Source organism: Octodon degus, unplaced genomic scaffold (genome assembly GCF_000260255.1).
Source record: "Octodon degus isolate 3935 unplaced genomic scaffold, OctDeg1.0 scaffold00057, whole genome shotgun sequence".
NCBI classification, from domain to species: domain Eukaryota; kingdom Metazoa; phylum Chordata; class Mammalia; order Rodentia; family Octodontidae; genus Octodon; species Octodon degus.
Genome location: NW_004524633.1, coordinates 3,087,938 through 3,100,703, shown reverse-complemented (window position 1 = coordinate 3,100,703; position 12,766 = coordinate 3,087,938). Strand labels below are relative to the sequence as shown.

Genomic DNA, 12,766 nt, shown 5'->3' with positions numbered 1-12,766 from the left:
GGGAAACCTCTGCCCGGCGCACTCCTCGGGCCGCATCAAAGTCGCGTTCACTACCGCGGCGGGAGTCTCCGGCCGCGTGGGGCCGATTCGCGCAGCCATCTCTCAGCTGCAGCCAGGCCGGCCGGGGAAACTGTCCCCAGTCATTTCTCCGGATGATGGCTGAGAATACTTCCCTTGGCCGGGGACCTGGAAGACCTGGGGAAATGTCACCCTCGGCCATACACAGAAGAAGCGCAAGCTGAAAGAATTACACTAGGAGAGACCTGCCAGGTAGTTACCATAACAGATTGAACGGTAGCGCGGGCAAGCCCAGTGCGGCCGCTTCCTGGCCACGTGCCCTGAGAAAGTAACTTAACCTCTGGGTGCCTAAATTCATCCCCCTGTAAACCGGGTCCTCCGCCAGCGCCAGCCCAAGCGATTTAGAACAGTTAATGGCTCATTGTGAGGGTTGCCCCAAGTGTTTGTTAAATAAACTATACAACTGGGGGCCTCCCAGAACACTCTGGCGCAGGGAAATCCTTTCTTAGCTGGGGTCACAGGACTCTGCAGCCCTCCACCCCCACCCCCCACGCTTGCCTAGTTAACAGCCCACCAGGTGACAGGAAGGTAGGGGCGGAAGAAGGTTCCGGGATGACCGACATGGCGAGAGGTGGAACTGTGTCCAACTCCTCTCCTCCTAGCCAGCACCAAACACGGGCAATTCCTGTCCTTTAGGGTAGCAGTTTCCTTGGAAAATCTAAGTATAGATAGACGCATGCAGCGCTGAACATTTTGCATATTATGTCTAGGGCTCACAGCTCACATACCCTCAGCTTCACGTGCCCGAGCAGATTTCACACGCCTGCTAGGCTAGGGGGCTCTTCTCCAGTGCTGGTTTTACTTAATCTCATAAAACTCCTACAAGGCCCAGAAGGAAGAAAACAAGAGAAGAGAGAGGAAGGGAGGGGAGAAGAGGGGAGGAAAGGGAAGGGAAGGGGGAGGGGAATGGGGGGAGGGGGAATGGGGAGGGAAGGAAAGGGGAGGGGCAGGGAGGGGAGGGGGGAGGGAAGAGATTCAGAGCCAGATCTGTCAAACTCAGAAGCCTGTGCTTGTAGCCATTAATCTGCACCCCAGTTTCCACCAGCTCCCTGCATGCCAGAAGGAGGGCCAGAAAAGGAAAAAAGTCTTTGAAGATGTCACTTTGCGCTTTTATGAAGGAAAGCAAATGACAGCAGAATCTTGTACGTAACTGGAAAAGTTACTCTGTATTCATTCAACAAAAAGTGATGAGTACTGGCCACAATGTGTGGCACTGATGCCATTGTATGTGGTGCTTCTACAGCCAGCAAAGCATCAAGCTCCACATAGGACACCCCATGGAATTTCTCAGATCTCCTAAATGGGGTCTACTGTCATCACCAAACCAGGGCCCACGCCGAGGACAGTTTGGACACGAGCAATGCACCAGTGGGCCTGATTTTAAAAGCACAGTCCAGCATGTTCATCGAGCAGGCAACAAAGGATGCCAGAGACCAAAGCTGAGTTTCAAAAGGATGCCAACTAAACATGGGGCAGGTAATCCCAGGCAATAGAGCAACGAAAGGCCTAGCAGGTGTGGCAAGGCGCTGCTGGAAACTGAATGTCATCGCAGCTGTGCACGCCTTGGCCTTGGTCTGTCTGCCTGCATTTCGGTCAGGATTTCTCTTAGGCAATGCGGCATCTGACCTGGACCCTCAGGTTTTCATGGGCAAATCTCCCAGTCATGGAGCACTTTGGAAACTCCCAGCGTAAACACAGAGGACAGACACTGGAATGGCAATAAGGAAGCACAAAATGAGAGGGAGCACAGCCCAGGGCCACCGTCTGACTTCCACCACGTGATCCACAGGCTCCCCAAAGCCTGTGCCAGGCCCAAGAAAGCCCGTGCTCTAGGAGGAGGTACAATCGCCAGCTTCCTAGAGAAGTCCAGCCTGGGGCGGGCGGGAAGGAGGGACGCGGAGAAACAACTGCCAACGGCTCCAAGCCATCATCATAAAGATTTTCTCCTGGCCAGTGACAGAGAAGTGAAGGGAGAAATGCTGAGGGGTTTTTTAATTAATAAATGAAACATATCTCCTCCTTAAGCAGACTTCCTGAGCGGGTGGCTGGGTTACCTTGGGAACCTCAGATGGGGAGAGGAAGTAGTGTGGGGTCCCAGAGGAGGAACAAGGCTTGGCAGAAATGGAAGGGGGTTCGCAGGACAAGTAAGGCAGCAACGTACAGCACGGTTGAGCGAATCGGTGGAGTATGCAACAGGCAAAACGCTTTCTTAACATTTTTTTAAAGCCTATAAACAGTTAAAGGAGCCCAAAGTTAGATTTTTTAAAAAGTTGGTTGCACTAAGCAAAGTCACTGCATGGACACTTATTTAAAGGCAAGCGACCAAAAGGTGAAAAACCTCCCTTCTGCCCACCCCTGCCCCTAGGGGCTACCGGCCAGAGGCAATCACTGCTGACAGGCTAAGTACCAAGGGGTGGAGCTAAGGGAGGAAGTCAGTGGATTACTCAAAGCCCAAACTGGGAGCCCGACCTTAGGTGGAGTCACCCCGGTTATCTACACCCCATTTTGTGGCACAGCCAGACTTCAGAAGGACATTGTGCTGCCCAGGGGTGGACCCGCCCTACTCTTCACCCAGGTGTCCCGGCACAGGGCCAGAGGTTTGGCGTCGCCAAGCAAAGCCTCCACGTGACGAACTGTTTACATTTCATTAGGACTCCTGCAGCACAGCTTAATTACAATCAGGACCGGTGTTTACCCCAAGAGCACCCAGACTGGCACAACCACTCTTCGGGTCGCTTTCGGCCTCGGCTTGGGGAATGCTGCTCCCTCCCACCCCAAAAAGCGCCTCTGAAAAATCAAAATCCTCACACAGCTTCCTTCAGCGTGCTTTCTACTAGGGAAGTGAGGAGCTCGCTTTTAGTAAAAACTTCTGCCCGGAACGGATCTAAGGAAACCAGAGCTTTTTCTTTTCCAAAACAGCGCCAGCTCAAAAACGAAAGACGCATGATAAAAGAGCGGGAGCTATTGATACGCGCAGGTTTAGGGCTGGGGGCGGGGGCAGGAGGATCCTGGGCTGCCCTCCCCCAAGTCCCCAGAGATGCTGTTAAAAGTGAGGCCCAGCGACTTTAAGCAACTTTTCCCCACCAACCCCCAGGAATGCAGCGCTGGGCTCCCCGGCGGGCCGGCTCTCCGCTCGCTTTGTGCCAGCTCGGACGCAGCAGGAGACCGTGTCCCGAGGGGCCCCCTCCCGCCCACGATTGTCCTGGGGACAACAAGAATCGAGTTTTTGGAGCTGGCGTTTCCCCACTGGCGCGTGACGCGCGCACACACACGCACATGCACACACGGGAGCGCACACACGCGAGCACACATACCCGTGCTACACAGGAGAGCACTGAGTTGCTGACAGCAGTTTGCACAAAGTGGCTGTGGCGCGCGCTCGGGCCTCGGAGGGGACCCGGGGCAGGGAACCCCGAGAAATCGCACCCTTTACCCGGCCGGGCACGCGCCGCTCTCGGACCCCGCAGCCCGACCTTCGTGCGTCTCGGGGCGCTAACTCCGCGTGGACCCGGACCCGAGGCGGCGGCGCTACCCAGGGACCCGCGGGGCGCATGGGGGTCTCAGGGCACACTGGGATCCCGGGGAGCGGGGGTTGCGGGGCCCGTAGGATCTGGAGAACCGAGGGTCGCAAGCAATGCAGATCGGAGATCACGGGGCGCACAGGCCCCGGAAATCGGGGATCACCGAGATTGCGGGGCGCAGGGGATCGCGGGGATCCCGGGTCCCGCTCCGGCTCTCACCTTGGGCGGCGGCCCGGCCCGCGGCCAGCAGCAGTACGTAGGGCAGCAGCAGGATCGGCGGCGGCGCGCGCATCGCTCCCTCCTACGGCCCCTCGGCCTCGCCCGGCCTTAGTCCCCAGGGCGGCCCGGCGTCTTCGGCCTCGGCCGCCGGTGCGCGACCTGGCCCGCAGCGCCCTCCCGCCGTCCGCCGTCCCGCCCCGCTTGTCACTGCGCGCTCGGCTCGGCAGGCGCGGGACCCAGCCCCGATCGACGCCGCCAGCGCCCCCTGCCGCCCGCCCCGCGCGCCGCTGAAACCGCCGGACCGCCCAGGCCCGGCCCTCTACGCGGCCAGCGCTCCCCGCGGACCCTCCGGTTCATTTCCAGTTCTACTGCGTCTGCCAAGGGTTTTTGCTGCCTCGGGACCTTGAGGAGAGTCGCATCCCGGAGGCTGTTGCGGCCGCACCCTGTCCACACCGTGCGAAGAGGGCCCGGCGCCCGCCTGAGCATCACCCGCACTCTGTCCTTTCCACTCTTTCTGCGTCTTCTGCTTCCGGTTTGCTCCCCCAGTGCTTGTGTCTATTTCCCGCGTTCACTCCGTGGGTTTTTTTGCTCGCGGAGACCGCAGCTGTGGGGAAGTCACTGAACACAAGAAGTGTTCGGCACTTGCCACTCCAGCCTGGCCCTGGGCCCTGGGATGCAGGAGCCAGAGGGACAAGAAGCCAGGGCCTGCCCACGACCACGTGGGCACTTACTGAAGACCCCTGTGCGCCCAGCGCTGAGTGCTCCTAAACTCTCCACTGACACAAAGCGAGTTACTCAGAACAGCACATTCGTGGGCCCAGGTTCTGGTTCTACAAGCAGAGATGCAAAGCGAGAGTGAAGGACTTGTTGGAGTCCCTGCAGCCCCAGGAACACCCAGATCTGGTTTGGGGCAAGCAGAGAGCACAGGTCCTGTGCACTGTGGAAGGAGGTGTGCGTCCTGAGGGCCCACCTTCTCCCCAGGAGTGAGGTGAGGCCGCCCTTCAGGAATTCGAGAATGCCCTTTCTCCAGAGCCCCTCTCTACCAGTTAGTCGGCCTGCTGGCTGGAGAAAGTATACTTCTCATACCCAGGAGGGCTGGCCTTACAGCTGAGACCTTAGAAAGCAAACGTGGCCCTCATTGTGACCCAGCTGGTCCCCCAGTGCCAGCATCCTGGCCCTGTTCCTTTAGGCAGGTGAGTGGCTAATGCTAGACAAAATCATTCTTTCTCCTCCCGGAACTCAGTGTGGGACCCTCACTGGCTGCCTGGGTCACACACCCCTTCCTCACACTGTGACCTGAGGTCAAGGGATAAGAGGCCAAGGGGCCTGGGTCAGTCCCAGCGCGGGGAGAGGCAAGTGCTCCGGTTTCTCCACGTAAGCCCCTTCAGGGCGGTCTCAGTTCTCTCCAGGCAAGCACCAAGGACTTGCTGCACAAGATGCCCTTGTTGGAAACCGTCTCTGATGGCCCAGAGGTCTGCAGGAAGTCTAGGTCCCTGGCATGGGGCTGCTATCCCCCTCCACCATCACCACACACTGCCAGCAGAGCCCTGGCCTCTGCCAGCCCCAGCCCCAGCCCCAGCCCCAGCCCCAGCCCCCAGCCTGGCCAGCCCCAGCCCCAGCCCCAGCCCCAGCCTGGCCAGCCCCAGCCCCAGCCCCAGGTATCTTAGGTAACAGATGCTGAGCATACAGAAGTTAATGGCACTGTTATCAGCACTTAAGCCTGCCGGGAGCTTAATCACAGAACACTGAGGAGCGGAATGTGGGAGTGGGAGGCTCACAAGGCCCTGCCACCGCAGAGCTGGCTGAGCAGAACCAAGCTGTGAGACCGGGAAAGACAGCCCGCCATCCCAAAGGTCTTCCCGCTTAGCACACCAGTTCTCCAAAGGCGAGAAGATTCTGTGCCGCCTACAAAAAAAAAAAAAAAAAAAAAAAAAGTGATTCCAAAAGGGATCGCTTGAAAGGCAAGGCCAGGCACAGAAGCCAGGTGGTGGCTGTGGGTTCCTGCTCCCCATCCTTGGGCCCAGCCAACTACCTGGACAGGCACCTGTATTCCTCTGCTCAGTTTTTTCTTTGCAAACCCCAGCAGCGCCCATGCCAGGCTGGTGTTAAAGTCAACTTCAGTGCCGCACTGGCCCAGCCCCAGAGTGTGCTGAGCCTGTGACAGAGTCTGGGTGTGGTGTTGCGTGCCTGTAAAACCAGCACTGGGGAGGCTGCAAACACAAGGATCACTAGCAGTCCGATCCGCATAGTGAAATCCTGCACCAAATACATAAAAATATAAATAAATGAAAAGTAAAGTCAACTTCAAGTGGCACCCAGGGCTAAAAACCTGCAGGAAACGGAGCCAACAAGACCTTAAAACCAGCCTTAACTAGCTTACCCCACAGACAGAAGGAGCCTGGCATGGGCCCCAGCTGCCAACAGGAGAGTCGCTCTCTGTAAATCCTCAGGCCAGGCAGAAACACACTGAGCGCCTGCTGACAGATGATCATGTGACTGGGGGTGTCCCTACAAAATCTCCCAAAGAGGGAAATTCTGAAACTGTCAACAATTTATTTTTCTTTCCCAATTAATACTTGCTTCTGGCATGTTTGTCATTCAGCCCTAATCTCTTTCTGCCTGGTGGTTCCCTTATTCATAAACAACTTCTTTAAAAAAAAAAAAAAAAAAAAAACTATTTATTTATTTGGTACTTGGTTGGGCATGGTACTGAGGATTGAACCTGGGTTCATGTGCTTGCCAGGAAGGGGCTTAGACCTCCAAGCTATCTTTCTCCAACTCCCCTTACTGTTACTTAACTCATATAGTGCTTTGATGACAATCTAGGAAGACTAGGTATTGTAGTCAGGGTTTACAAGGAGTACAAGACACGTAACTTACAGAACTGTTTTGTAATAGCCACTCAAAGAGCCAAGTACAAAAGGAGTGCAGGAGGTCTGTGTGCACAGCAATACCAAGTGTCCAGCTGGAAGCTGAGAGTCTCAACAATGTCTCATGCAAGATTGTATCCAGGATCTGCACTGCTGGGAAGGCCCAAGGCCAGTGACAGAAGCTAGGAAGCCTGTGCCAGCAGGAGGAAGGATCTGTGCCAGCAGGCTGACGGCCTGCACTGGAGCCAGGAAACGATGCTCAAGTGAAGGACCAGAGCACCCCACCCCCTGCCAGGTACCACAGCCATCCTCAGCAGCAGCGCGGTCCTGAGCTCTTCCAACAAGAACAGCCGAGTCCATATCAGGAAAGCCAGCATGACCAGCTCCTCAGGATCCTGAACAGGGCATCATCTTCCCCTCCGGAGCCAGGAAGGGATGCTCAAAGGACGGAACAGAGCTCCCCCAGAGTGGACCACGGCCATCCTCAGCAACAGGATCCTGAGCTCCTCTGACCACAGGAACAGCCAAGGTTGAATCGGGAAAGCCACTGCGACAGCGTCCTCCAGGAGAACGGACAGTGCCATCTCTTCCTCGCCTGTTCTCTTCATGTTGTTGGTGACAGTCCTCGGGTGGGCGTTACAAGTTGATTGTCAGCCGTCAGTCCACCGCACTAGGCACTTGATAATGTTAGATGTTTCTGGTTAGATGTTAGATGCTAACTTGGATTGCCAAAAACTCTCTGAAATTTATCTTGTCCCCATTTTTAACAGAAGGAAGAAAGGTGGACAGAATATTGAGGGGAAAGTTCCTAAAGCTTCCAAAGGTTTAAAAAATAAAGAGAGATTACATACAAAAAAATTAAGAATGAAAATTATATGTGGCCTTCCTACAACAGTACTGAAAGAAGACAGCCCTAGAGAAATGTTTTAAACTTCTGGCACCCACAACTTATTTATTTTTATTTTTTGGCAGAACCGGGGATTGAACTCAGGCCCTTGCGCTTGCTTGCCAGGGAAGCGCTTATTCCACTGAGCCACCTCCCCAGCCCCTTGTTTTAAACTTCTGAAGGAAATATTTTCTGTTTGGACTTCCACACCCAGCTGAGGCACCATTTAGAGGGAGCATCTGTAGGCAGGCAACACCTCCAAGTACAGGGCTGAAATTAGTTTTGTTGGACTGAAGTCCAGCGTCCACCAAACTAGTTCCCTTGAGAGGCTCTAGAGAAGCGAATATTATTTTTCAGCCCCTAACGCTGCCTTGTTATTGCAACCCTTGCCGATAGCATCTCAACCCAGCAGGGCAGCGTCTCCACGCCTCTCCCTGTTTCTGTCTTCACACTGTCCGCTATCTGACGCCCACTTGTCATTCACAGGGCCCATGTGGTAAGCCCAGACCACATCACAACCACAAAGTCCTTCCCTTGATCACACGGGCAAGTCTCTTTCACCATGAGAGACAGCACATGCACAGGCTCCAGGGACTAGAAAGTGGAGCTCTCAGCCCGCCACATGCCCGGCTAAGGAGCCTTGCGCAGGACAAACTCCAGCTGTTCAAGAAGGCAGATGAAGGGGAAACACTCCTGGGGGATAGAGGCAGAGGGAGGAGAAGGCAATTCCGAGAGGACGATGAAGATGGCTCCCGCGGGGGAGCAGGATAAGTGTGAGGGAGAAGGACTCGAGGTTGGGACAGTCTCAGGCTCTGGTGGAGGAAAAGGCCTGGCTGAGAGACTCACAGGTGGGTTTATGTCTGAGAAAGATTTTCTCCTTTGAGGCCAAGGTTTGGGGCAAATTGGTAAAGAATATAGAAAATAAAGTAACCACAAATGTAAGATAACATGAACTTCCTGAAATACCAATGGATGAACAACAAGCCATAGCGTATCGGGTGGGGGTGGGGCTTGGATGTAGAATCCCTGCGTAGCACACGTGAGGCCTTGAGCGTGACTCACAGCACTGCACAACTGAAGTGTGTAAGTAGCATATTACACAACTTGGCTATAGATAGAGATGCTATGAACATACCATTCCAGAAACTGGATCTAACCGAGATCTAATTATGACCAGAAGACAGAGGGTGGGAATGCTGGGGGGCGGGGTGGTAGTGGTCGTGGAGAACTCAGATCTCCTAGAGGCAAGTCAAAAGCAAATGCCTGCAACTGAAACGCAAGACACCACCATATGTTCTGTGGGACTGTGGCAATAAATACTGAAAGAGAGAGCTGGAATCGCGAGATAGGTGTGGAAAGGGGCGCGTCCTGGAAGGACACCCGCATCCTTAGGGCTCAGTCATGGCTCCTCTGCAGGCCAAAGCTCAAAGTGGGAGATGCTGCTATAAAACAGGGATTGCTGATAGTAATGAGGATGATAACGGCCAAGATAAGGCCATATGGGAGTGCTTAGCTGAAGAGACAATGTGCACTCAATTATCATGAGGAGCAGAAAGACTGGAAGGGCAGCCAGGGCAGCCTGGCTCATGGTGCATGGAGCTAGGCCTCAGCACAACTCCCGGGGCAGGACGTGGACACCCAGGCAGCACACAAGGCACCGGCCACTCCAGTCGGCTGGAAAAATTCACGCATGGATGACCGGGAGGCGGGGGCAGCTTCCTTGGGAACGGGAGTCATGTGCATGGGCCTGCCTGGCACCTGGGTAGGACCAGCTTTCTGAATGTGTGGCCTAGAGGACAGGCCCGGCTCTCAAATGGAAGTCCCTACGTCACCAGCGAGGACATGGAAGAATCAGCTTTCTGCAGATCTGGTTACGGGGCAAGACGGCATCCAAGCTGTTGCTTGGGCCCATATGGCTTAGGAGGCCCCGTTACTGCATGATGTCTGTGGGTAGGAAAGAGGTTGTGTGGAGCTAAGCCAGCCTGTAACAGCCAACTTGTAGGATATAGGTCCAGAGTTCTCGTGGCCATGCCACGTGCGAGGTAGGGGAAGGCTCACTGCTCAGGAAGAAGCCCACCCCTGTGGACAGCCAGGGCCCCATGCTCCTGCCAGGAGGTGACCCACTACTTGGCTATCAGCCTCTTGGCATGAGAATTCTGAAGTAATCAGGCAGAAGCTGTAGCTTTAACGAGTAATCAAAGCCTCAGCTGGGCATGGGGCTCCTGCTGCGCGCCTAGACATTCGAGGGGCTGAGGCAGGAAGATCGCAGGCTTGAGGCCATCCTGGCCTGGTCTCAGATAAGAAATAAAAAGGGTCTGAGGCTATAGCTCTGAGGTAATGCACTCCTGGATTCCATCTCTAGTACTGCAAAATGATTGTTATAATTATAACAGGATTTTTGTATTTTCCTAAAGGAAAATCTCTATGTGGAAGAGTCCAGTTATGGGGTGAGGTGGGAAGCAGTACGGATTGCCCATATGCTGTACTTAGAAGATGCACGCCCATGAGATACAAAGACACAGGCCAAAAGTAAAAACAGAAAAAAGGTACATCACACAAGCAGTAGCTATAAAAAACAAATGTGGCTCTAAGGTAGCCAGGCAGGTTGGAGGGCTGCCTCATGACCTTAAAGCGCTGATTGGGCTGGGCTGAGGCTCGGCGGTGGGGCTTGCCCAGCATGTGCAAGACCTTCCTTCCACCCCCTGCACTGAAAAAAACAAAAGTTTCAAAAAGTTAATTAATCAAGAGGGCCTATAAATCTTAAAGTTTGTATGTTTACGTAAAAGTTAAAGCTTGAAAATATATAGAAAGCATAAGTCAACAAAATTAAAGGGAGACCAGAAATTAACAACTATAGTTGGAGACTTGAATATCTCTTTCTCAGTAATTGATAGGGAAGGAATCTAAAAGATCAGCGAAGCTCCGTCAGGTGCGGCGAGCACTTCCGCCAACCTGATTCCGTAGATGTGAGCGGAACCCTGTGCCCAGCAGCTGAGGAGCAGATGGCCGCGTCGGCGCTCACAGCGCAGCCGGCGGGACTGGCCATGTGTTAGCCATTAAAATAAATCTTAATAAATTTCAAAGGACTGAGATCATAGATTGTACTTTCTAACTACAGGTCAATTATTCTAGAAATCAATAATAAAAAGTATGTAGAAAATCCATACACATTTGGGAAATAATCAGCATCTGATAACCCTAGCATTAAAGAATAATTTCACAAGGGAAATCAGAAAACATATTAAAAGGCAAGGAAAACTACAGATTGAAGCCCCTAATCTGAAAATCCGAAATTTGAAGTTCTCCAAAATCCAAATCTCCTAAAAGTTAAGGATTAGGAATATTCGACCAGTAGGTCTACAGAAATGCATCAAAACCTAAAAAACTCCAAAATCTGAAACAGGCATGCCAAACATTTTGGGTAGAGGATGTTCAACCTATAATTTAAAAATTATGTAAAAGCATTGAAGAAAGCCATGTAGAAAACATAAAAGTTTTGTTTTCTCCTTGGGGTAGGCAATATTTCTTAATCAAAAACACCAAAAGTATAGGCTGTAAAAGAAGTAGATAAATTTGACTTTATCAGAATTAAAATATCTTGCTCTTCAGCGGACACTGCCTAGAGAGGACACTGGCCAGCTGAGGCCAGCTGATGAAGGGCTTGTGCCCGCACTATGTAAAGGACATCCAAAGCTCAATAATAAGAAACAGTGAGGGGGAACATGAGCTGCAAAGGTAGCTCTGTGGCAGAGCACTTGTCTACATGTTGAAGGTCCCTAGGTTCAATCTCTACCAAAAGGGGGTGGGGAGAGAGACAGACAGACCGACAGAGACAGAGGGAGAGATGGAGAGAGATAGAGAGATCCTGCAACATGCACATCTCCAGCTCCAGAGACCCAGATGACAAGTAAGTACATTGAAAAGTGCTCCACATCATTGGCCACTTGAGTTTCAAGTTAAAACCATAAGATAATGCTACCTGCGTATTAGACAGAAGTTCAAGACTGCCTGGGTGAAGAGAAGCTGGGCCCCTCCCACAGCGTTGCTGGGCAGGTGGACGGCACCTTTGGAAAGCACACTGGCAGTTGGAAAATTCAGCACTCCTCTGCCAAGCACCCAGCCGTGCCACTCCCAGCTTTGCCCGAGGGGAGGAAACGAAACCATGCAACTGTAGGAAGATGTACACATGGATGGCCCTGGCAGCTGCATCTGCAGGGGCCCCTCCTGGAACAAGCCACATCTCTCCCATGGAAGAGGGCATCTCCAAGCTATAGAACCCCACAGAGTGGAGAGCGAGTCTGCCCTCAGGAGAAATGACCAACGACACACACACTGCGCAGATGGGCACTGATGCGGGAAGACAAGAGGGAGAAGCCAGGTCAGAGAAAGTCCATCCTGTATGATTCCATTTATATAAAACACAGAGGAATGCAAACAAATGTGTAGTGAAAGAAAGCAGATCCATTGTCACTTGGGGACAGGGCCGAGAGACAAGGATGGATTGCAGAGGGCGAGGACACAGGGCTGAGGGGCACGCGCATGCTCTGAGAGTGCCGATGGCTCTCGCATGTGCGTGTCTGTGGAATTCTACACATGAAGTGTGTGTTACTCCGCATCAGCTATATCTCAGTAACCTGGGGAGGTTTGTTGGTTTCCCAAAGGTGCGGGCGGTTATCCCACGGCCTTCACACGAGCAACAGCCCCAGCCCTTTTAAAATGAATATTCTTTTTTTTTATTTTGAGACAGGGTCTAATTAAGTTGATGAATTACCCAGCCTAGGATGGAACTTGGGAGTCTCCTGCTTCAGCCTTCCAGAGCGTTGGAATTAAACTGACATATGGTACCACACTTGGTTTTATTTTTTTAATTTTAATTTTTATTTTTTAAATATGGAATGCTTCATGAATTTGCATGTCATCCTTGTGTAGGGGCTATGCTAATCTTCTCTGTATCGTTCCAATTTTAATATATGTGCTGCCGAAGCGAGCACACACCTGGTTTTAAAAGAAGAGAAGAGAAAGAAAAGGAGGGGAGGGGAAAGGAAGGAAGGGGGAGGGGAGGGGAGGGAGAAAGAAGAGAGGAAAATTGAACTGCCAATTTGCCTCTTGTTCTCAAGTCTCTCTTTTTTCCAGAGATATAGGAAGGCACCCAGGGCAGATTCTATTTGTAAACCCTGTGTTTAGAGGCTTAA

The 12,766-nt window shown here is 52.7% G+C and overlaps 1 non-coding gene across 1 annotated transcript; it reads right to left on the bottom strand.

The window, feature by feature from the left end:
- Nucleotides 1-12,458: 12,458 nt before the first annotated feature.
- LOC111817437 lies at nt 12,459-12,565 on the bottom strand. Its single transcript, XR_002821637.1, has one exon. It is a non-coding gene; the product is annotated as a U6 spliceosomal RNA (small nuclear RNA).
- Between the last annotated feature and the right edge of the window lie 201 nt (nt 12,566-12,766).